This window comes from Phyllobates terribilis, unplaced genomic scaffold, assembly GCF_046119375.1.
Source record: "Phyllobates terribilis strain yellow unplaced genomic scaffold, ASM4611937v1 Scaffold_2__4_contigs__length_985480577, whole genome shotgun sequence".
Classification (NCBI taxonomy): domain Eukaryota; kingdom Metazoa; phylum Chordata; class Amphibia; order Anura; family Dendrobatidae; genus Phyllobates; species Phyllobates terribilis.
Window position 1 is genome coordinate 408770099 of NW_027362762.1, and position 25509 is coordinate 408795607.

Sequence of the window (25509 nt, forward strand, 5' to 3'; positions counted from 1 at the left end):
GTCTCTAGCGGAGGTTAAGCAGACGGCTGGGGCAGATGTTTGAAGCCTGGGAAGGGGGTAATACCCACGGAGCTTGCCAGGCTACTAATATCAGCCCCCAGCTGAATACATAGCCTTTACTAGCTATGAAAATGGGGGACCCCAAAAAAAATGACGTGGGGTCCCCCTATTTTAATAGCTAGCAAAGGCTAGGCAGACAGCTGGGGGCTGATATTAAAAGCCCAGGAAGGGTGCCATGAATATTGGCCCCCTCCCAGGCTAGAAACACCAGCCCTCAGCCTCCCCAGAAATGGCCTCGCTCTTCCCACTGCCCTGTAGCGGTGGCAGTGGGGTAATAGGGCTGGGGTTGATGTCAGCTTATAATGCCAGCTGACATCAAGCCCAGGTTAGTAATGGAGAGGTGTCTATAAGACACCCCCATTACTAAACCCATAGTGAAAGTTAAAAAAAAACACCAACACCCAGAATAAAATTCTTTAATTGAAATAAACACACATTCCTTTAATGTTCTAAATTAAACTCTACTTACCGTATCGCCCATTCCAGCTGAAGCCAGTGTCTTCTGCAATAAAAGTAAAATAATAAACCTCATCCTTACCTTTCCAAGGTTCCCAGGACGGCTTCAGCTCTGATACATTGACATGACAGGCTGGATCACAACAGAATGCTGCCATCCAGCTTGCCATGCCGCAGACACTGAGAAGCTCCTCAGTGTCTCGCTGTGACGGCATCCAGATGAGCAGAGTTCATGTCCAATGAACTCAGCTCACCTCATGCACGTCACTGACAGCATGGGAGAATTCTCCTGCGCATGCGGTGCGGGCAAATGACGTCACCGCTTGAGCAGGAGAATTCTTCCACGCTGGGATGGCATTGAGATGGAAGGCTGGATGGTAGCAGAATGCTGCCATCCAGCTTGTCATCCATCAGAGACACTGTGGAGCTCAATGCCTTGGGAAGGATTTGTGAGCAGAAGAGGGCAGTTGTTGAGTACCAGCATCAACAAGGCCGTCGGTATTCAGTTCAGACTCCACACACAAGAACTCAGAAATGGACATGGATGTCAGACATATGTACCATCCTCCAAAACTTTGAGGACTCCACCAAGATGGTGAGCGGCGATGACACCATAATTAGCGTCACCATCCCGCTTCTCTGTCTTCTGAAACACTCTCTGCTCACAAACAAAGAGGATGCATTGCAGGTGGAGCACGATGAGATGGCGCAAGGAACCATACAGGGTGATTACACACAGGCAAGCCACATCTCATCCCAACGTGGATTGGGTGACAATGAGGAAGAGGAGGAGGAAGGACAGGAGCTAGTTTCATGCACTATAGACGGTACTACCTGCACAGCTGTCATACCGTCTCTTCAGCGTGGATGGCCAGAGGACAGAGAGGAGGAGGAGGAGAGCATGGTCAGACATCCTCTTGGTGAGGACATGGAACTCTTGCCTGTTAGTAGTATGGCACGCATGGCTGAGTTTATGTTACGCTGCCTTTCCCATGACCCTCGCGTTCTCAAAATTTTGGGTGACAGTCATTACTGGTTGGTGACAATTCTAGACCCACGCTACAAGGAGAACTTTATATCTCTTATTCCTGAGGTGGACAGGTGGACAAAAATGGGGCAGTACCAGAAGTCCCTTGCTGCGGAACTATTAAAAAAATTCCCATCTGAAAATGCTGGCGGCAGAGGGCACACTTCGTTGGACAACCAAGGAGTACAGGCGAGAGAGACACAGCTTCAATCCAGTAGAGGCATGGGAACACTGTCAAAGTTCTGGGAGAGTTTTGACTCTTATAAAAATGAACAAGGGCTGGATTGGGCCAGACTTCTCAACACCACCGAATGATAGCAGCATAACATAAACTCAAATCCAGTGTCTTTTCTTGGGAGGTGTATTCCCGTGCACCTTTTCACATCCACACATGGGTATACGCTTCCTGATTTTGGCTATTTGCTCTTGTCCTCCTCCTTCTTCTCATCCTCCACCACCATATCACCAGGGTGACTATGGTCCCACACCCACATAATTTTTTTAAAGGGTGTTTATGATGCTCGTAAAAAAATTTTTTTATACAGTATGTTCATGTATACCCCCCAGGTGTAAATGTTTGTCAGCCCATACATGCATGGGCATTACAAGTAAAGGAGGCCCGCTCCTTTCTAATGGGAATTCACTGCATAGGCTAACACTATGGCAGACTCTCTCCTTTCTAATGGGAATTTGTCGTTACTGTGGCCCTGCTCTGTGTGTCTTTAAATTCTAAGTGGGGCTTTTCCTAAAATTGGTCAGCTATTGGTCTCACTGCATACCCTATAACTGTATAGCAGACCCTCTCCTTTCTAATTGGACCATGTCGTATCTTGTTACTGTGGCCCTGCTCTGTGTGTCTTTAAATTCTTAGTGGGGTTTTTCCTAAAATTGGTCAGCCGTTGGACTCACTACATACCCTATAACTGTATAGCAGACTCTCTCCTTTCTAATGGGAACATGTCATACCTTGTTACTTTGGCCCTGCTCCGTGTGTCTTTAAATTCTAAGTGGGGTTTTTCCTAAAATTGGTAAGTCATTGGACTCACTAAATACCCTATAACTGTATAGCAGACCCTCTCCTTTCTAATGGGAACATGTCGCACCTTGTTACTGTGGCCCATCTCTATGTGTCTTTAAATTGTTAGTTGGGTTTTTCCCAAATTTTGGCAGCCCTTGCAGTCACAGCATGGGCATTACCACTATAGGAGACCAGCTCCTTTATAATGGGAACATTTTTTTTTACTGAGACCCTCCTTTATGTCTCTTCAAAGGGGTATTGGGTTGCATCCAAAATTTTGGCAGCCCTTGCAGTCACTGGTTACGCAATAACAGTATAGGAGACCCACTTGTTAATAATGGGAACAACAAAGCATAGCCGGCTGATGGCAATCTAATAGTGTTGAGCGAGCATACTCGACACTGCTCGGTACTCGCCCGAGTATCTCACTACTCGGGATGTTTGGCGAGCACCGAGCATTTCCAGGTTACTCGGGCGGGAGCTCGGGTCTCTGCCCTGCACGTTTGGCGCTCTTTACAGAGCCAATGAACATGCAGGGATTTCCAGCCAGTCACTGTAATGCCGCAGCCATGTTGTTTGTGGGCATTACAGTGATTGGCTGGCCGCACAGCATCACCTTGAGTATTTAAAAACGGGCGCCGCCATCTTGGACACAGTCACCCGGGATCAGACAGTGTAGGATCAGTGCTGCTGAGTTAGGGAGAGATATATAGTGCAGTGGTTATACCAACAAACACTGCATTACAGTCCTGTGTGCTCCTGATGGTCAAATTGCTAGACTTATCCCCCAGGCCAGGAAAAATCCTTTTTTTTTTCATCTAAATCCTGTATTTTTTTTTTCCTCAGTAAGACTGTACAAATACGCGTCTTATTAACCTTTTGGTATTTCCCCCCCACACCCCCAAAAAAAAAAATTGAGTGTGTCTGTGACTGTTCAGACACCAATATATCTGTTTAAAAGAGTCTGGTGTAGGCCAGATAACTAGAATGTTGGTTTTGCAGTTCCACGGTTCAAATCTCAATATTATCCAGCTTTTGGCCTTTTTTCCGCAAAAAAGAAAAAAAAGTAAGCTCACAGCTGGACCGGGGAGAGTCAGTGGATGTTGTATACCTAGACTTCTCCAAAGCGTTTGATACCGTGCCACACAAAAGGTTGGTATATAAAATGAGAATGCTTGATCTGGGAGATAATGTGTGCAAGTGGGTAAATAGCTGGCTGAGTGATAGAAAGCAGACGGTGGTTATCAATGGAGTAAGCTCAGGGGGTGTCAGGGTTAATAGCGGGGTGCCTCAAGGGTCTGTCTTGGGCCCTATATTATTTAATATATTTATTAATGATCTAGTGGAAGGTTTGCATAGTAAAATAGCAATATTTGCAGATGATACTAAACTTTGTAAAGTAGTTAATACAGATGAGGATAGGGCACAGCTACAGGAGGATTTAGATAAATTGGGGAGTTGGGCCAAAAAATGGCAAATGGGGTTCAATGCCGATAAATGTAAGGTCATGCACATGGGAATGAAAAACAGCAGTCACCCATACATATTAAATGGGAAACCGTTGGGGAAATCTGACATGGAGAAGGACCTGGGCGTCTTGGTTAATAGCAAATTAAATTGGAGTACCCAGTGTCAGGCAGCAGCTGCGAAGGCAAATAGAGTCATGGCATGCATCAGAAGAGGAATAGGGGCATATAATGAGAACATTGTTCTTCCTCTGTATAAAGCGCTGGTAAGGCTGCACTTAGAATATTGTGCACAGTTCTGGGCTCCGGTGCTCAGGAAAGACATATTGGAGCTAGAGAGGGTACAAAGGAGGGCGACTAAGGTAATAAAGGGAATGGAGGGACTAGAGTACCCAGAGAGGTTGTCAAAATTAGGCCTATTTACGTTGGAAAAGAGAAAGCTTAGGGGAGACCTCATAAACATGTATAAATACATCAGGGGGCAGTACAGAGATCTCTCCCATGACCTGTTTATACCAAGGATGGTGACAAAGACGAGGGGGCACATTATGCGTCTGGAGGAAAGGAGGTTCCTGCACCAGCATAGAAGGGGATTCTTTACGGTCAGAGCCATGAGACTCTGGAACTCTCTGGGAGAGGAAGTGGTGATGTCCAACTCACTTAATGAGTTCAAGAGAGGCCTGGACGCCTTTCTTGAGAACAATAAAATTACATCTTATGCTTAGTGATAGTTAATTAATCCAGAGATTTAATCTGACTGCCAGATTGGTGTCGGGAAGTGAATTTTTCCTCAATGATGTAAATTGGCCTATACCGCATGGTTTTTTTTTGCCTTCCCTGGATCAACGCAGCGGAATAGCTGCAGTGCACAAGAAATAGGCTGAACTGGATGGACGCTTGTCTTTTTCGGCCTTATAAACTATGTAACTATGTAACTATGTAATAGTGTCTCCCTGACTGTTCAGACACAAATATATCTGTTTAAAAGATTCTGGTGTAGGCCAGAAAAATAGAATTGTGGTTTTCCTCTTCCACGGTTCTAATCTCCTTTGTATTACCCTTTTTCCATAGATAGTGCGATTGTAAGCTATTTTACTTCATTTGCAATGGGCAAGGCGCGTGGCAAGGGACGTGGAACTGGATGTTCTGGCGATGGTGCGTGTAGAGGATGGGGGCCGTGGCCAAGGTGAAAATGTGCCACAACCAACAGCCACATCTTCTCGCTCCCACTTCTTGACCGAATTACTAGGGAAGCACACTACAACACCAGTATTGCGAACTGATCAGTGTGAACAGGTTATTAATTGGATAGCAGATAATACTTCCTGTTAACTGGGCACCACCACCTCCGGTCTGTCTTCCACACGGTCAAGTTTTAGTAGCCGCGAGTCTCGACCGCATACTCCTCCTCACCCTGATGCTCCTTCCTCCCACCATGCCGAGTGTCGTCAGACAGCAACTGATCCCACAGTTGGACACTTTGAAGAGCTGTTCACTGGTCCATTTCCATATTTGTGCCCCTCGCCTGCTCCGCTTGATGTGGTGGAAGAGGAGATCCCATGTAGCGATGCCCAAATATTTGAACAGCTACGGCTACAGGAAGTCGACGCTTGCAATTTGTCACAAGAGGTGGACGATAACGAGACACAATTGCCACGAAGTGAGGAGGAGGATCATGGTGCGCAAGTGGAAGAAGAGGAGGTGGTGGATGATCTAGTAACTGACCCAACGTGGCAGGAGGACACGCAGAGTGAGGCCAGCAGCACAAAGGGGGAGGGAGGCAGAGTACCCTAACAGGCAGGAAGAAGCAGTGTGGTGGCCGCAGACAGAAGGTGGGCAACAGTTCCCCGTAAAACCAACACGAGGGACATTGCCAGTGCAACCGGTAGGCCTTCCAGAGTCTGGAATTTTTTTAAAGACTCTGCTGATAACCCCAAAAAGGCCATTTGTACCACCTGCCATGCCAGCATCAGCAGGGGTGACAAAACTACCAGCCTGACCACCACCAGCATGATCAGGCACATGTCAGCAAAGCACCCGACTTTGTAGGGCGAACGCCAGGGTCCACGACCAGTGTCAGCGGGTGTCACCACTGCTTCTTCCGCTGTTGTGCATGTAAGAGAACCCCCTGTTGTGCGTACAAGGCAATCCCCTGTCCATACTGCATGCAAAGATGCCCCCTCCTCTCAGTCTTCACTTGTCCTAAATTCGCACATTTCACGACTGCTTGCGCTGGAAATGCTGCCTTTTAGGCAGGTGGAGATGGAATCCTTCCACAACCATATGGCGGTGGCCGTCACTCTGTACTCGGTCCCCAGCCAACACTATTTTGCCCGGTATGCCATCCCCGCACTACACAAGCACGTGTCCCAAAACATCTGCCGTGCCCTCAATGACGCAGTTACTGGGAGAGTCCACCTGACAATGGACACGTGGACAAGTGCTTGTGGCCAGGTATGGTACATCTCCCTGACGGAACACTGGGTAAACATAGTGGAAGCCAGGACCCAGTCGGACCTTGGGACGGAACACATCCTCCCCACACCGAGGATTGCGGGCTCTATGTCAGTCAGAGTTGCCCCCAAAGTGTACAGCTCCTGCGCATCATCCTCCTCCTCCTCATGTTCAGTCTCCATCTCAGATATCACCACATCAGTTACAAGCTGGAAACACTGCAGTACTGCCTCAGCCAAGCGGCAACAGGCTGTGCTGAAACTCATAAGCTTTGGTGATAAACCTCAAACTGCTTGTGAGTTGTCGACAGCTGTGAAAGAGCAGGCAGATCTGTGGCTGAGACCGCTGAACCTACATCCAGGCATGGTCGTGTGTGACAAAGGCCGTAACCTGGTGGCGGCTCTGAGGCGAGGCGAGATCCCACACGTACTATGTCTGGCTCATGTGCTTAACCTCGTGGTTCAGCGGTTTCTTAAATCGTACCCCGAGTTGCCAGATCTGCTCATCAAAGTACGCCACCTGTCAGCTCATTTTCAGAAGTCAGCCACAGCTTCCGCCGCCCTTGCTGTGTTGCAGCAGCGTTTGCAGCTTCCGGCACACTGACTGGTGTGTGATGTCCCCACACGTTGGAACTCTACCCTCCATATGTTGCAAAGGATTTGTGAGCAGAAGAGAGCAGTTGTGGAGTACCAGCTGCAACAAGGCCGTCGATATTCAGGTCAGACTCCACACATAAGACCTCAGGAGTGGACCTGGATGTCTGACATATGTACCATCCTGACAAACTTTGAGGAGTCCACCAAGATGTTGAGTGGCGATGACGCCATTATTAGCATCAGCATCCCACTTGTCTGTCTTTTGCAACGCTCTCTGCAGAGAATTAAAGAGGAGGCATTGCAGCCAGAGTATGATGAAATGGATCAAGAAGCCGTAGCGGGCGATCACACACAGCCCACCCTCATCTCATCCCAACGTGCATTGGGGGATAATGAGGGAGAGGAGGAGGAGGAGGAAGAACAGGAGCTGGTATAATGGGCTGTAGACGGTAGTTCCTGTACAACTGTCATACCGTCGGTTCAGCGTGGGTGGCCTGAGGAAAGGGGGGAGGAGGAGGAGAGCATGGTCAGTCGTCATCTTGGTGAGGACACGGAAGTCTTTCCCGTTACCAGTCTGGCACGCATGGCTGACTTTATGTTACGCTGCCTTAACCGTGACCCTCACGTTGTCAAAATGTTGGGTGACAGTCATTACTGGTTGGTGACACTTTTAGACCCCCGCTACAAGGAGAACTTTCACTCTCTTATTCCTGAGGTGGAGAGGTCTACAAAATGGGGCAGTACCAGAAGGCCCTTGCTGCAGAACTGTTAAAAGAATTCCCATCTGAACACTCTAGCGGCAGAAGTCACAGTTCGTTGCTCAACCAAGGCGTACAGGCGAGAGAGACGCAACTCCAATCCAGCAGAGGCAGGGGAACACTGTCAACGTTCTGGGACAGTTTTCTGAGACCCGCCCGGCTTACAGGCCCTGAGGCGTGGGGTACTCTCACAAGGAGTGCAAAGTTTCAAAAGATGGTGATTGAGTACCTTGCCGACCGTACCAGCGTCCTCCATGATTCCTCTGTGCCTTTTAATTATTGGGTATCCAAGCTGGACACATGGAATGAACTCACTCTGTGCCGCTGGAGGAATTATAACTGCTAAGCGCACTTGCCTGTCAACTGACAATGCTGACAAGCTGACCCTTATCAAAATGAACAAGGGCTGGATTGGGCCAGACTTCTCATCACCACCAAATGACAGCAGAGTAACAAAGTCAAATCCACTGTGTTATTTCGGGAGGTGTACTCCCATGCACCGCTTCACACCCACACATGGGTATACGCTTCCTCATTCCGGCTGTATTTTGCTCTTCTCCTTATCCTCAGCCTCCACCACCACTATACCACCAGGGTGACCGTGGTCCATGTTGCCAGCATTGCAAGTTCCTCCATCCTAATTTTTGGCAGCTTTTGCTTGGAAGGCATAGGCAAACACTATGGGAGACCCACTCCCCAATAATGGGAATAATGTTTTTAATATGCTGTACTGCATGGCTCTTGTAAGTGGCATGAAAACCATCTTTTTAAACCACTCTGAACCCCACAGCTTTTCCAAGGGGCATTAAAACCATCTTGTTAAACCACTCTGAACTCCACAGCTCTTCCAAAGGGCATTAAAACCATCTTGTTAAGCTACTGTGACCTCCACCACTCTTCCAAGGGGCATTGATATTGTCGTTTTATTCCACTGCGACCTCCACCACTCTTCCAAGGGGCATTAAACCGTCTTGTTAAGCTACTGTGACCTCCACCACTCTTCCAAGGTGCAATAAAACTGTCCTGTTAAGCTACTGTGACCTCCACGTCTCTTCCAACGGGCATTAAAAGCGTCTTGTTAAACCACTATGAACTCCACAGCTCTTCCAAGGGGCACTGAAATGTTGTTTTTAATTAACTCTAACCTCCACGACTCTTCCAACGGGCATTGCATTTCCTCCTAATTTTAGTCAGCTCTTGCTTTTCAATGCATAGGCGTACACTAAGGGAGACCCACACCCCAATAATGGGTAGAAGGTTTTTAGTACGCTGTAATCCACATCTGTTTAAAGGGGCATTGCAGTTCCTCATAATTTTTGGAAAGCCTTCCATTCACTGCTTAGGCCAACAGTGTACAGGAGACCCAGTTGCTATAAATGGAAAAAACGGTTTAGTTAAGGCCCTATGACCTCCATGTCACTTCCAAGGGGCATTGGAGTGCCTCAAAATTTTTGGTAGGCATTGCACTCGCTGTATGCCCTATAACTGTGTAGCCGAACCGCTCCTTTTGGTACAGAAACATATCCTACAAGACATATCTGGTTGACTGGCCTGATATTGATGTGAATGGTCCCTGTTCTTCCAGCTCTTTCTCCTTTGCCACCACCTCATCCATCATTCATCACCTGAAGCTTTGTTTTAACGGGAGTCATAGAACTGGGATAGTAGCAGGAAAACATCCAGCAATCCTCGGAGGAGGTAGGATATGCGCCAAAACGCTGACCACCTCAGGCCTAGCCGCTACTACATACATGCACTTGCATTCCAAGGAACAGAAAGCTAAGGAGATGGATGGCCTCATGATCATGAATAAATTACTCATTGTGTAGGAGGCCGACCACTGCTGCTGTCTACCTTCTGAACTTTGTGTTGAAGCCTGATTGACCCAGGACCCACAATCCTCTATGTCTGGAGGACGTGTTGCATCCCAGTGTCCAACTGTGTCCCGGCTTGCACAATATTAACCCAGTGTGAAGGCGTCAGTGAGATGGACCATCCCTGGCCAGATTCACTTGTCCACGTGTTTGTGGTTAGGCTGTCCTTCAAATAGGGGCAGCTGGGGACCGTTTAAGGACACACGACCGCCCCCAGGTGGCTGGGGACCGTGTGTGGGCAACTGGCCGTGGTGGCCAGATTCCGCCTCCACATGCCTAAAAGGCCCAATTTCAAGTGCTAGCAAGCAGTATGGTATTGCAGCCTGGGGGTGGGTGGGTGTCAGGCTGCATACTTGTGCTTGAACAATCGAACACTGCCCTGGGACAAGGACTTGCACGGGGATAGTTGCAAGTCTGCATCTTCTGATGCGGCAAGGATCTCTTCTGATGGGCACACTTTTAGGCAGTGACCTGGGTGTCAGAGATGCTTCCAGGGGTCTTCCCCATGCTGTTCCCATGTCATGTCTTTTCAGCACTGTATGCATGTGTCACACACCACATGGCCAGATAAGGTTGTAAAATGTTAAAATGACATTTCCCGGTGAATGCATTTGTCAGGGTTGAAAGCAATACAAAAGTGCAAAAACACATAAAAAATGCTACTTGTGAACATAGCCCAAGGTGTGGAGGAGTATTTTTGGTTTTGGTTATTTATTTTACCTTATACACAAGTCTTTACCCTGGAAAGGAAGTTCCTTAACATATTTTACACGAAAACCATTTCAGTTTCGTTTTTGAACGTTTTCTTGTGAGCCCGTAAGAGTGGCTTAATACCTCTGACCACATTGTTGACAGCAGTGACCTGGGGGTCAGAAATGCTTCCTGGGGTGATCTCCATGCTGTCCCCATGTCATTTGAGCACTGTTACTATCGTTTTGGCCACTTTTTAGGCTTTCTACAGACTGCCGGGGGTGCTGCCACAAAAATGCTCGTGTCTCCCATATAAAGAACAAACGGAGAACAAAAGAGTAGTTAGCAAAGAAACAAAATCTTTATTAGTAATTCATAATCACAGTGGTAAAAAGCTATATAGAAAAATAATAACAAGGCCTTGCCTTGTTATTATTTTTCTATATAGCTTTTTACCACTGTGATTATGAATTACTAATAAAGATTTTGTTTCTTTGCTAACTACTCTTTTGTTCTCCGTTTGTTCTTTATATTGGATATGAGTAGGCAATTTGAACCCGGTACTGGACTATTTGTCTTAGCACCGGGTTTTGTATTCTAGTATATAATTGGCCAGTTTTGTCTCATCGTGTCTCCCATAGACTAACATTGGGCTCGTTTCTCGGGTCGAGCACCCGAGTATCGCGGTGAGCTCGGCCCAAGCTTCGAGCACCCGAGCATTTTAGTGCTCGCTCAACACTACTCTCTCACAATAGCAAGGGCCGTCTGATGTGATGTCCCTACAAAAATAGGCTTAATGACTTTCAGTATCCCTCCATCATAAATAAAACAGGATGTGCATGATGATGTGTCACACACCACATTGCCAGATAAGGTTGTAAAATGTTAGCTGCAGAGTTGTTGAAAGCTGTAGCACAGCAGCCTGATCTGTGGCTCTCACCGCTGAACATACAGACAGGCAGCCAGGCATGGTCGTGTGTGACAATGGGCGGAACCTGTTGACGGAGAAATGACAGCCGGGGTAGATGCGGTTTCCCTCTATGCCAGTCCTTTCACCGAGCTAAAGAATATGGCTGTGGTGAAATATAACTCCCACTGAGAAGCTGTTTCAGATTGAAAAACATTGTGCCCACCAGAGGATTTGATTCTGAGGGCTAACTTTTCTCACCCGCTCATGAGGCCCATAGCAGCTGCAAAGTTAGCGCTATCATGAACTCTCCTGAGGTAGAAGCCAAGGCACACCAGAGGATTCTCTGGTGGGACCGTCGAACCCTGCCGAGAAGCAGTCCAGGCTAAGAAAAGTGTGTGGGAAGGTTCCCGGAAACTCTATGGCTGCTTTTTTACTGAAGAGGAAACACATGCAAACATGGGGAGAACATACAAAGTTCTTGCAGATGTTGTCCTTGCTGGGATTTGAACCCGGGATCCCAGCGCTGCAAGGCTTCAGTGCTAACCACTGATCCAATGTGCTGCCGTTCACCCTCTAATATCTAACAGACTGGAGAAACTTGCACCTTCTGCCACTCTATCTTCACCTCCTTTGTGAGAAAATGTATTTGGGCAGCCACTCAGTCTACCAAATAAAATTCAAGAGAAGGAAATTGGGGATGGCTTCGCTACTGGTTCTGGGCGCAGTGCTAATACCATGGCGTCGTACCATAGTTTGCTGGAAATATTCCAGGCTGGTAGGAGGCAAGCAAATTCCCACAGAAAAGTACCAGCAGCAATGTTCAGGCCACATTTCAAGTGCAAGCAGCTTTAGAGGACTTCCTGGGAGAAATGACACGCAGGGTAGATACGGTTTCCCTCTATGCCAGTCCTTTCACCGAGCAAAAAAAGTTGTGGACTGGCTCCGTACCGTCTCTGGCCACATTCAACTGTCCACGTGTTTGTGATTAGGGGGTCCTTCCCAGTAAGTGCACTGGGGAGGGCATGGGTAATGTTGTGGGACCCATGCTTGTGGAAGGCGGAGGCGATACCGGGAAATATAGTGGCGGCTGGGGACCGAGTATGGACACCCGGCCGCCGGCGGCATGAGGTTATGAAAAGCTTCCGCCTCCACGAGCCTAGAAGGCCACATTTCAAGTGCAAGCAGCTGTCAAAAATTTGTCAGTATAGTATTGCAGCCTGTGGGTGGGTGGCTGCCTGCATACTTCCGTTTGCATTCCAAGGAATAGGGTAGGGACAACTGAACGCTGCAGTGGGACAAGGACGTGGACGGTGATTGTTGCAAGTCTGCAACGACCGGTGCATGGCGGGAGGCATCTTCGCATGCGCCAAGGATCACTTATGATGGGCACACTTTTAGGCAGTGACCTGGGAGTCAGAGATGCTTCCAGAGGTCTTCCCCATGCTGTTCCCATGTCTTTTCAGCACTGTATGCATGTGTCTGATGTGTCACATACCACATGGCCAGATAAGGTTGTAAAATGTTAAAATGACATTTCCTGGTGAATGCATTTGTCTTGGTTGAAAGCAGTGCAAAAGCGCAAAAACGCTACATGTGAACATAGCCCAAGGTGTGGAGGAGTATTTTTGTTTTTAGTCATTTATTTTGCCTTATACACAAGTCATTACCCTGGAAAGGATGTTCCTTAACATATTTCCCAGGAAAATCCATTTTGGTTTCGTTTTTGTATGTTTTATTGTGAGTCCGTAAAAGTGGCATAATACTCTGACCACGTTATTGACAGCAGTGATCTGGGAGTCAGAAATGCTTCCAGGTGACTTCCCCATGCTGTCCCCATGTCATTTGAGCACTGTTCCCATCGATTTGGGCTATTTTTAGGCCCTCTGCAGACAGCCGGAGGGAGCTGCCTGAAAAATGCTCGAGTTTCCCATAGACTTACATTAGGCTCGATGCTCGGGTCAAGCACCCGAGTATTCCAATTTGCTCGACCTGAGCAATGAGTACCAGAGCATTTTAGTGCTCACTCATCACTACATACGTATAATATTTATTGATCACAACATAGAGAGTAATTCATTGTTTACAATTCCACAACTTAGTATTTTGCAGCATAACCTCTTGCTTTAATTATTACACTACACCGATGGGGCGTTGAAGCCACTAGGGTTTTCAAAACAGCTTGAAGGATCTTTCTCCATTCCATTTGCAAATCTGCAAACAATTCATTTTTATTGCTATGGGTATGGGCCCCAACTCATTGCCCTATCTCATCCCAAAGATGCTCTATAGGGTTTAAATCAGATGATTGGCTTCGCTATTGCAGCAGGCGAACATTTCTCTTTGCTAACCAATTTTTGACTAAATTGGATGTGTGCTTAGGATCATTGTCTTGCTGGAATTTCTATCCTCTGCCTACTTTGGTTTTACCATGTGGCAAGATTACATTTTCCAGTATATCCTTCCAATGGCAGATATAGAAAAAGCAACCCCAAACCATAACACTGCTAGCACCATGTTTCACTGTAGTTGTTTGGTACCTTACATCATTATGTTTTCAAATTGGGCGGTATATATTGTGCTTGCCATCACTACCAAACAGATTGAACTTGGGTTCATCAACCACAACAGCTTAGATCAATCTGTTTCTTTCCATTGGCTGTGTTCTTTGGCAAACTCAAGTCAGACCTTCCGGTTCTTTGCAGAGATGAAAGGCTTCTTGACTGGAATTTGTGCAGTCAACCCTACTGCTCTTAGTCGTCGCACCACAATTTATCGACTCACTTTGACCTCACATTTTTCATTTATTTTGTGCGAAATATGGACAGCACTTTTATGGACATCAGATACTGACGTATTTTTAATAACGTGACCAACTCTATAGGAAGTTTGCCGTGGTCATCCACTTCTAAGTTTGTCAGCTGATCCATAACCTACTTTTTCTTTCTTTAATATACGTGACACTTGACTCTGAGAACAGTTGAATTCCATAACTACCTCTTTTTGGCTTTTGCCTGGCTTCAGTCTTAGAATAATAAGCTTCCTGACAGCTGGTGATAAATTTGGCTTTGTCTTTGCCATGTTTTAACCTAAAAACACACATAAAAATAAAAATTTTGGCAAAATTTGAGTGCCTATGACAAAATATGCAAAACATTTGGCCCAGTAAATGTTGAAAACTAATACCTAAAGGAATAAAACCATGTCAAACACAATTTTCGTCCTTATAGCTGACAACCATTTGTGTCTGGTTTACTAAAATCACCAGGAAAATGGCATCACAACAACCAGGCTTTTAAAAAGAAGTGCAAAACTTTTGGTCTCCACTGTATGTAGATTACACCCAGAATACAGAACAGGAAAAGTGATACTATGTAGTAGAGTATATACAAAATAATACAGGTACTAAGGATTACACCCAGTATACTGCGCAGGAAAGGTGACACTGGAATATATAAATAGAGATAATAATACAGATACTGAGAATCATATATTTACTGTATACACAGGACAATATGGATACTAAGAATTGCACCAAGTATACCCGTCAGGAAAAGTGGTACTATGCAGTGTGTATATATAGAGAATAATACAAACACTGAGAATTAAACAGTATAAAGGACAGGGGAGTAGTACTGTGCCTTCCATATAATGTGCATTCTTTTTCTCGACATTCCAGCTCACTCAGGATCTGGTGCTATGCTTAACCCTGTCATCCCAAAGCCTGTTTTCACCTTTCTGACCAGGCCAATTTTTTAATTCTGACCAGTGTCAATTTATGAGGTAATGACTTTGAAACACTTCAACGGATCCTAGTGATTCTGAGACTGTTTTTTCATGACATATTGTACTTCATGATAGTGGTAAAATTATATGACTTGCATTTATTTATGAAAATATTGGAAATTTGTCAAAATTTTGAAAATTTTCCAATATTCAAACTTACAATTTTTAAATCTCTTAAATTAAAGTCACACAAAATACTTAATAATAACATTTGCCACATGTCTACTTTACATCAGCATCATTTTTGAAACATAATTATTTTTTGTTAGGAAGTTAGAAGGGTTAAAAGTTGACCAGCAATTTCTCATTTTTACAACAAAATTTACAAAACCATTTTTTTAGGGACCACATCACATTTGAAGTGACTTTGAGGGGTCTATAGGACAGAAAATACCCAAAAGTGACACCATTCTAAAAACTGCATCCATAAAGAAGTTTGTTAATCCTTCAGGTGCTTCATGGGAATTAATGGAATGTTGAAAGAAAAAATAAACATTTAACTTTTTTTCACACAAATTTACCTTTAGACCCATTTTTTTTTTACTTTCACAAGGGTAACAAGAGAAAATGGACCCTAAAATTTGTTGTGCAATTTCTCCTGAATACACTGGTGCCCCATATGCACGGCAGGGCTCGGAAGGGATGGAGCTCCATTTGACTTTTTGAATGTCAACTTTACTGGAATAATTAGCGGACGCCATGTTGCGTTTGGAAAGCCCCATTTTGTGGTAAACCCCTCAGGGAACTGATGTGTGGTGAGCACCTGAACCCCCAGGGGCTTCACAGAAGTTTAACGGTGAGCCATGAAGATAAAAAAAATAAACAATCACATTTTTCTGACCAAAAAAATTTTTAGCTCCTAATTTTGCATTTTCACAAGGGTAACAGAAGAAAATGGACCCCAAAATTTGTTGTGCAATTTCTCCCGAGTATGCTGATACCCCGTATGTGGTCAAAAACTACTTTTGAGGCACAGTGCAAAGCTCAGAAGGGATGAAGCGCCATATTGGAGTTCAGATTTTGCTGGACTGTTTGAGGGTGCCATGTCAATTTGGTAGAGCCCCTGAGGTCTCAGAACAGCTGAACCCCTATAAGTGACCCCATTTTAGAAACTACACCTCTAAATTAATTCATCAAAAGATGCATTGATCATATTGACACCACAGGCGTGTCACAGCATTTTTAACCTTTGGGCAGTGAACAAAAAATGATTCAGTTTTTACCACCAAAATTTTGTTACATTTTCTCACTGGGAAATGGGTAAAAGTGGCACCAACATTTGTCCCCCAATTTCTGCTGAATGTAGAAATACTCCATATGTGACTGTATAGTACTGCTTAGCCACACGGCGAGACACGGGAGGAACAGAGCTCTACTTGCCTCTTGGAGTGCAGATTTTCCAAGAATAGTTTTTGCACTCCATATAGAGTCCCTACATGCTAGAAGAGCAGAATCCCCCCTCAAATTACCACATTTTTAGAAATTATATCCCTTTGGGAACTTTATCTACATCTTTGTAATGACTACTTTGACTCCATGGGTGTTTTCACAAGCAGCAGTGGATGTTGCTGAGTGAAAATTGTAATGTCCAGTATGTTGTAGTAACCAGTACGTTGTAGTGATCAATACATTGTAAAGTAAAGCCTGTAGATTGTGCCCGGCTCCTGCTTCTGGAGACATGAACTTGTAAATTAGGCGGGCTCTCATCGCTACCGGAATGCCAAACATGTTGACGCTAAATGTGGTTTAGACCCACTGGGGCTCAGAAGGGAGGGCGAGCCTTACTGCGATCTTTGGGAGATAGAATGAACAAATCAATATCAGGTGAAGAATTGGTTTTATTTTTTTATGACATTCCTGGTGTGGTTTAAGTGATTAGACAACTTTATTCTTCGGGTCGGTACGATTACAGCGATACCACATTTATATTGCTATTTTTATGTTTTGCAGCTTTTGCACAATAAAAACTATTTTATAGAAAAAATAATTTATTTTGCATTGCTTTTGTCTGAGAGCTATAACTTTTTTATTTTTTTGCTGACAAAGCTGTATGGCATCTTGTATTTTGCGGGACAAGATGATGTTTTTATTTACAGTTGTCTTTTTAATTGCATTTTATAGTACTTTTTGTTCGGCTGTATGATGATAAAGCATCTTTTCTCCTTTTTTGCTTAGTTTTTTTTTCTTTTTTACGGTGTTCATTGAAGCGGTAAACTGGTCAGTTTTATAGATTGGGTCTTTCTGTATGTAACGATACCAAATATGTTTATTTTTTTGCTTATTTTATTTTTTACATAAATAAATGTATTTTTTGGATGAACATTTTCTTTTTTTTTGTTCTTTATGTTGTGATTTTTTTTTTTTTTATAATTTTTATTAAAAAATGTTTTGCATTGTCCCAGGATGGGACATCAACTTTAAAGGGAGAAGGCATCTAGGCACTGACAGGCCACCTTCTTGAAAGACCCTGAAGGACCAGGCAGCCATGTTGGACCAAGGGTCATCATGGAGACCATCAGCACAACGCTATCGCATTGTGTTGCGCTGATGAGATCACAGAGAGATCTCATTCCCTCTGCAATGCCCCGCAATGTCTCTGTCTCTGTTGACAGCGTCATCACAGGGGTTAAACACCCGCAATCATGCTAGCACAAATTATGGGCGCTGCTGAGAGGCGGGGTGTTAGCTTCCACGTAGAGCTGAAGTCCAGCCCATCGTGGGAGATGGCGGCGCCCAAGGATGTGAAAAGGTGTTCTGCCCATTGGAGGTTAGACTCAGAAGAGGAGATGTGCTGAAGCCAGGGCTCGGCCCAGAATGGGAGTCGTGTTCCAGAAGAGGGCACATTATAAAATGAAGAACAGCCAACCAGGTTAATGACAATGTGTGAAAGTAGCGTGGCCGTGAGTGACGAGTGACATGTTGAACGCGTTAGTAGGACGGCCTCCAGATGGGTGGGCTGAAGAGAAAAAGACCGTCTGGAAGCTGACACTGGTGACATTGTGCAGTGGGGTGAGCGGAGAGCAGCAGTGTGAGAACGTGAGGGCAAAATTGACAGTTATCATGGCTTTAGGCGCTGCAGATAAGCAAGCGCTGAGCAGCCCTTACTATTGTTTAACCCCTTTCTGGCCCAGGGTGTACTAATATGTATCTGTGCCCTGGGCCCTATGGGCCAGATACTTATTAGTACGACCTGGAGATTTCGCCCGCACACAAGCGGGTGAGATCGCCGCCGGGAGTCAGATGATTGTCACAGCTGACACCCGGTGCTGTGTGCTGGGAGCACTCCCGCACCGCTTCTTGCACATTAAACTCCGAAATGCTGCGATCGAAATCAATTGCAGCATTCCGATGGCAAGAGGAGGTAAGCGCGATACTTACCTTCTCTGCCGGCGTCCAGCGGCGTCTGAGTCTGGTTCCAGATGTTGTCATGGTGACCCGATGTCATCATTGCAACATCCCGGTCACCAGGAGGCAGGAAGTTACTTTGGTCATGCGTAGTGCGCGACCAAAGTAACTTCTCCCTGTGCAACGCTGACAGGCTGCATAGCACAGGGATGGTGCTGCATTCCTGTGCTATACAGCTGATCAGGCTGCAAAAAGTGAAAGTCCCATAGTGGGACAAAGTGTAAAAGTAATAAAAATGTCAAAGTGCTTACTCAGGAGAAATTGCACAACAAATTTCATGCTGCAATTTCTCCTGTTAACCTTATGAAAATTGGGGGCTGAAAAATATTTTTGTTGGAAAAATGTGAAAATTTTATTTTTACGGCTCAATGTTCTAAACTTTTGTGAAGCATCTGGGGGTTCAGGGTGCTCACCACACATCTATATAAGTTTCCTGAGGGGTCTAGTTTCCAAAATGGGGTCACTTGTGGGGGGTTTCCACTGTTTAGGCACATCAGGGGCTCCCCAAACGCAACATGCGTTCGCTAATTATTCAAGCAAATTTTACATTCAAAAAGTCAAATGGAGCTCCTTCCCTTCCGAACCCTGCTGTGCGCCCAAACAGTGGTTTTCCCCCACATATGGGGTATCAGCGTGCTCAGGAGGAATTGCACAAAAAATTTTGGTGTTCATTTTTAACGATACCCTTGCAAAAATAAAAACATGGGGTCTAAAGTAACATTTTTGTGAAAAAAAAAAAATGTTAATTTTTTTTCTTCCACATTCCAAAAATTCCTGTGAAGCACCTGAAGGGTTAATAAACTTCTTGAATGTGGTTTTGAGCACCATGAGGGATGCAGTTTTTAGAATGGTGTCACTTTTTGGTATTTTCTGTCATAAAGACCCCTCAAAGTTACTTCAAATGTGATGTGGTCCCTAAAAAAAATGATTTTGTTGTAAAAATAAGAAATCTCTGGTAAATTTTTAACTCTTATAGCTCCCTAACAAAGAAAAAATTTTGGTTCCAAAATTGTTCTGATGTAAAGTAGACATGTGGGAAATGTTACTTATTAGCTATTTTGTGTGACATCTCTCTCTGATTTAAGGGTATGCAAATTCAAAGTTTGAAAATTGCGAAATTTTCAAAATTTTCCCAAAATTTCCATTTTGTTCACAAATAAACGCAAGTGATATAGAAGAAATGTTATGACTATCATGAAGTACAATGTCTCATGAAAAAACAATCTCAGAATCAGTGGGATCCGTTGAAGCGTTCCAGAGTAATTACCTCATAAAGTGACAGTGGTCAGAATTGTAAAAATTGGCCTGGACATTAACATGCAAACCACCCTCAGGGGTAAAGGGGTTAAGGGCCAGCAGTTGTTCCTCACTATTGTTAGAGGGCCATCAGCCGCTTATGCTTTGTTGTTCCTATTATTAAGGAGTGGGTCTCCTATACTGTTATTGCGTATGCAGTGACTGCAAGGGCTGCCAAAAATTTGGAAGCACTTCAATACCCTTTTGAAGAGACGTAGAGGAGGTCCTCATTAACAAAAATTGTTCCTATTATTAAGGAGTGGGTCTCCTATACTGGTAATGCCCATGCATTTAGTGCATGGGCTGAAAAACATTTACCCCTGGGGAATTTAGATGAACATACTGTATAACATACAGAATGTTAGAGGTAGACCTCTTAAAAAAATTCCTACGGGCATCATAAACACTCTTAAATAAATTATGTGGGTGTTGCATGATGGTCACCCTGTTAATATGGTGGTGGAGGATAAGGAAAAGGAGGAGGACAACCTAAAATAGACAAAATCAGGATGAATATAGCCATGTCTGGATGTGAAAAGGTGCATGGGAATATATACCCCCCCCAAAAAAACACTGGATTTGACTTTATGTTCCGCGGCTATCATCCGGTGGTGTTGAGAACCAATAATTTCCCTGGTGGCACTGAAAACCCGCTCTCACAAAATGCTAGCTGCACGACAGGCCAGGACCTCCAAGGCGTAGAGAGCCAGTTCATGCCAGGTGTCCAGCTTGGATACCCAATAGTTATTAAGCACAGAGGAATCACGGAGGATGTTGGAACGGTCAACAAGGTACTCCTTCAGCATCTTCCAAAACTTTTCCCTCCTTGTCAGAGTATCCCACACATTAGTGCCTGGGCGCTAGGAGGGTCTGAGAAAACTGTCCCACACCTTTCACAGTGTTCTCCTGCCTCTGCTGCATCGTATTTGTGTCTCCTTCACCAGTACTCCTTGGTTGTCCTGTGACCTCTGCCGCCAGCTTTTTAAGATGGGAATTATTTAAAAAATACCTCAACAAGGGCCTTCTGGTACTGCAACATTTTATTAGACCTCTCCGTCACAGGAAGGAGAGATAAAGCTCTCCATGTAGCGTGGGTCTAGGAGTGTGATCAACCAGTAATTACTATTGGCCAAAATGCATACAATCTGAGGGTCACGGGAAAGGCAGAGGAACATAAAGTCAGACTTGTGTGCCAGACTGCCAGGAGCCAAGACTTCCCTGTCCTGACCAAGAGGACGACTGTCCAGGCTCTCCTCCTCATCCTCCTCCTGGTCCTCCTCCTCATTCTCCCTCTCCTCAGGCTATCCACGCTGACTCGACGGTATGACTGTTGTGTGGGTAGTACAGCTGGTAGCGCAGGAAAACAGCTCCTGTTCCTTCTCATTCTCTTCCTCCTCCTCCTCCTCCTCATTATTACCCAATCTGCTTTGAGATGAGCCTGAGCTGTGTAGCATAACTCTGTACGGCACCTTGCTCCATCTCATTGTACTACGCCTGCAATGCTTCCTCTTTAATTGTGAGCAACGAGTGTTTCAGTAGACAGAGAAGTGGGTTGGTGATGCTAATTATGGAGTCATCGCAGCTCACCATCTTCGTGGTGTCCTCAAAGTTTTGGAGGATGGCACAAATGTCAGATATCCATGCCCACTGATAAGCTCTTATGTGCGGAGGCTGATCTGAAAACTGATGGGCGTGTTGAAGCTGGTACTTAACAACTGCCCTCTGCTGCTCACAAATCCTTCTAACATATGCAACGTTGAGTTCCAAGGCCTGGTGACCGCACACTAGTCGGTGAGCTGGAAGCTGCAAATGCTGCTGAAGTGCGGTGAGGGCAGCGGAAGTTGTATTTGACTTTCGGAAATGCGCACACACACTGTGTACTTTCCTAAGCAGCTCAGACAGATCTGGGTAGGTTTTTAGAAACCGCTGAACCACTAGATTGAGCATATGGGCCAGGCATGGTACGTGTGCGAGTTTGCTTAGCTTCAGAGCCGCCACCAGGTTCCAGCCATTGTCACACATTGTCACACATGACTATGCTTGGCTGTAGGTTCAGCGGTGACAGCCACAGTTCTGCCTGCTTTGGTACAGCAGTCAACAACTCTGCAGCGGGGTGCAGTTTGTTACCTAAGCATATTAGCTAACATGGGAAATGGCTTAGCTTTAGATGAACTCCAAATAAGCTCACGGCCTGAAGCTCCAGAGACGACGAAGTACTGCTCCTGCTAAGCTTCCCAAGTAGAAATGGATACAGCTGGCGACTCCCTGTCAGACACACCAGGTATATATATCCAGGCCAGAGAGCTAATTAGCAAGAGAGAGGTAACAGCTCGGTCCTAAAGACATCCTTTTATCTATGAAACTGTCTGCAATGCCAGATGTAGAGATCTCCTGCAACACACTGCAGGGCGACTGTCTGTCACTTCTGACACACTCGTGACAGTACACCCCTCCCTCTACGAGTGGCCTCCGGACACTCAGGACCATGTTTCTCAGGAAAAGAGGTGTAGAATGAGTGAACCTATCTGGGAGCGTTCACCTCTGATGCTGAAACCCACATCCTCTCCTCTGGACCAAAGCCTTTCCAGTGCACCAAGTATTGTAGAGAACGACGCTGGTGACGAGAATCTACAATCCTCGAAATCTGGAACGCCAGATTACCATCAACCATTACTGGGGGCGGTGGTAGAGGTGAGGGCTCAAGAGGTTACACATACATTTTGAGTAAGGACCTGTGGAACACATTGTGGACCTTAAGGGCCTGAGGAAGTTCAAGACGAAACACTGCTGGTTTAATGACGGCGGTTATTTTATAGGGACCAATAAACCTAGGTCCCAGCTTCCAAGAAGGAACTTTCAATCTAATATTCCTGGTAGACAACCAACCAAAGTCATTCAAATTCAGGTTCGGACCTGGCAAGCGTTTTCTGTCAGCCATACATATATACCTGTCTCCCATGGTCTTTAAATTACACAGAACACCCTGCCATACCGAGGAGGGCGATGAAGCAAACCATTCCTCCTCAGGAACTCCTGAAGCTCCTCCCCCACTGAAGTTACCAAACTGTGGATGATAACCATATGCACTGAAGAACGGTGACCTGCCAGTGGATTCTTGACGACGATTATTGATGGCAAATTCTGCCAGCGGTAAGTAGGATGCCCAATCCTCCTGATTTTCCAAGACAAAACACCTGAGGTATGACTTCAAGCTCTGATTGACATGCTCGGTCTGACCATTCGACTGAGAGTGGAAGGCAGAGGAAAAGGACAGCTGCACCCCCAGTCGAGAACAGAATGCCTTCCAGAACCTGGAAACAAACTGGGTCCCCCAATCAGACATCACATCGGAGGGAACCCCACGAAGCTTCACAATCTCATTTATGAACACGCGAACAAGTGTCTTGGCATTGTGAAGTGCAAGTAATGCGACAAAGTGAACTATTTTACTGAACCTATCTACTACGACCAAAACCATGGTTTTGCCAGCAGAAACCGGTAGGTCAGTAATAAAATCCATGGACAAGTGTGTCCATGGCCTACTAGGGATAGTGTTATGATCTGCAACATGAACTAAGGAAAGATAAGGGAAAACTTTCCCTACAGTAAAACTAAGCTGAATCCATACGATGTAGTGGATGTAGCGAACAGACCCGCCTTGGTCCTCGGCTAGTCTGAACGAAGACCTATAGCATAAGGGGAGTGGTCCCTAAAAGAACTAAGGACTGGGACAAAAATGGGACACCTACTGAACAGAGAAGTTGTTGCAGAACACAAAAAGACAAACAGACAAAAAAGTACTAGAGGTTCCAGAAGGACCAAAGAAACTGACAGAGAAAGGCACAGAAGCACCTGGCTAGAGAAACAGTCAAACACTGAAGTCCAGCACAGCCAAAAGGGCGGAGTTGGAATATAAAGGCAGATGGTCACATGACCGCAAAACACAAGATGGAAAAAACAAACAGGAGGGTTCTAACTAGAGATGAGCGGTGTTCGACTAGAACTGTTCGCCAATCTCAAATTCAAGCTGTTTTGGGCGGTGTTCGAGTTGTTCGACGAACCCGAACGATTTGCAAAAAATTCGGCTGTTCGAGGTTATGTTCGATAACTGTTCGTGCACCAAAAGCGTGTCCTGCATGTCTGGCGCTATTTAGAGCACCAATCATGCAGGGATTGTCTGCCGCTCACTGTAATGCCACAGACATGGTGGTTGTGGCATTACAGTGGTAGCCCAAATCGATGGGAACAGTGCTCACAGTGAAACATGAAAAGCCGGCAATTCAGCAGCGGCATACACCGGTACCCGACAATTTAGAACCGAAAGAATAGAGCTTCACACATAGATTAGATAGATATAAACATGTCAGCCACATATATACGAAGTACAGTGACAGTGTTGGTTACTGTACTTGTCATTTAGTGTAAAGGATTTATCAAAAAAAATAATAGTGTTTTCATGCACCGTCTCTTTAAAAAAGCCGGCCGGCAATTCAGCAGCGGTACCCGACAATTTATAACAGACAGAATAGAGCTTCACACATAGATTAGATAGATAGAAACATGTCAGTCACATATCTATGAAGTACAGTGATAGTGTTGATTACTGTACTTGTCATTTAGTATTAAAATAAAGGATTTATTATTAAAAAAATTGGCGTGGGGTTCCCCTTAATTTTAGGCTCTAGCGGAGGTTAAGCAGACGGCTGGGGCAGATGTTTGAAGCCTGGGAAGGGGGTAATACCCACGGAGCTTCCCAGGCTACTAATATCAGCCCCCAGCTGAATACATAGCCTTTACTAGCTATTAAAATGGGGGACCCCCCCAAAAAAATGACGTGGGGTCCCCCCTAATTTAATAGCTAGCAAAGGCTAGGCAGACAGCTGGGGGCTGATATTAATAGCCCAGGAAGGGAGCCATGAATATTGGCCCCCTCCCAGGCTAGAAACACCAGCCGTCAGCCGCCCCAGAAATGGCGCATTCATAGGATGCGCCAATTCTGGCACTTAGCCTCGCTCTTCCACGCTGCCCTGGTGCGGTGGCAGGGGGTAATAGGGTTGGGGTTGATGTCAGCTTATAATGCCAGCTGACATCAAGCCCAGGTTAGTAATGGAGAGGCGTCTATAAGACACCCCCATTACTAACCCCATAGTCAAAGTTAAAAAAAACACAAACACCCAGAATAAAGTCCTTTAATTGAAATAAAGACACAATCCTTTATTGTTCTAAATTAAACCATACTTACCGTCACGCCCATTCCAGCTGAAGCCAACGATCTCCTGCAATAAAAGAAAAATAATAAAGCAACCTCATCCTTACCTTTCCATGGTTCCCACGACAGCTTCAGCTCTGCTACATCGAGATGACAGGCTGGACCGCAGCAGAACGCTGCCATCCAGCCTCTCATCCCGCAGACACTGAGAAGCGCAGGCTTACTTGCGCTGCTCAGCGTCTCTCTGTGACGACATCCAGATGAGCCGAGTTCATGTCCAATGAACTCGGCTCACCTCATGCACGTCACTGACAGCGTGGGAAAATTCTCACGCTGAAGCGGTGAGTGCAGGAGAATTCTCCCACGCTGTCAGTGACGTGCATAAGGTGAGCTCATGTCCAATGAACTCAGCTCACCTCCTGCACGTCACTGACAGCGTGGGAGAATTCTCCTGCACTCAGCGCTTCAGCATGAGAATTCTCCCGCTGAAGCGCTGAGTGCAGGAGA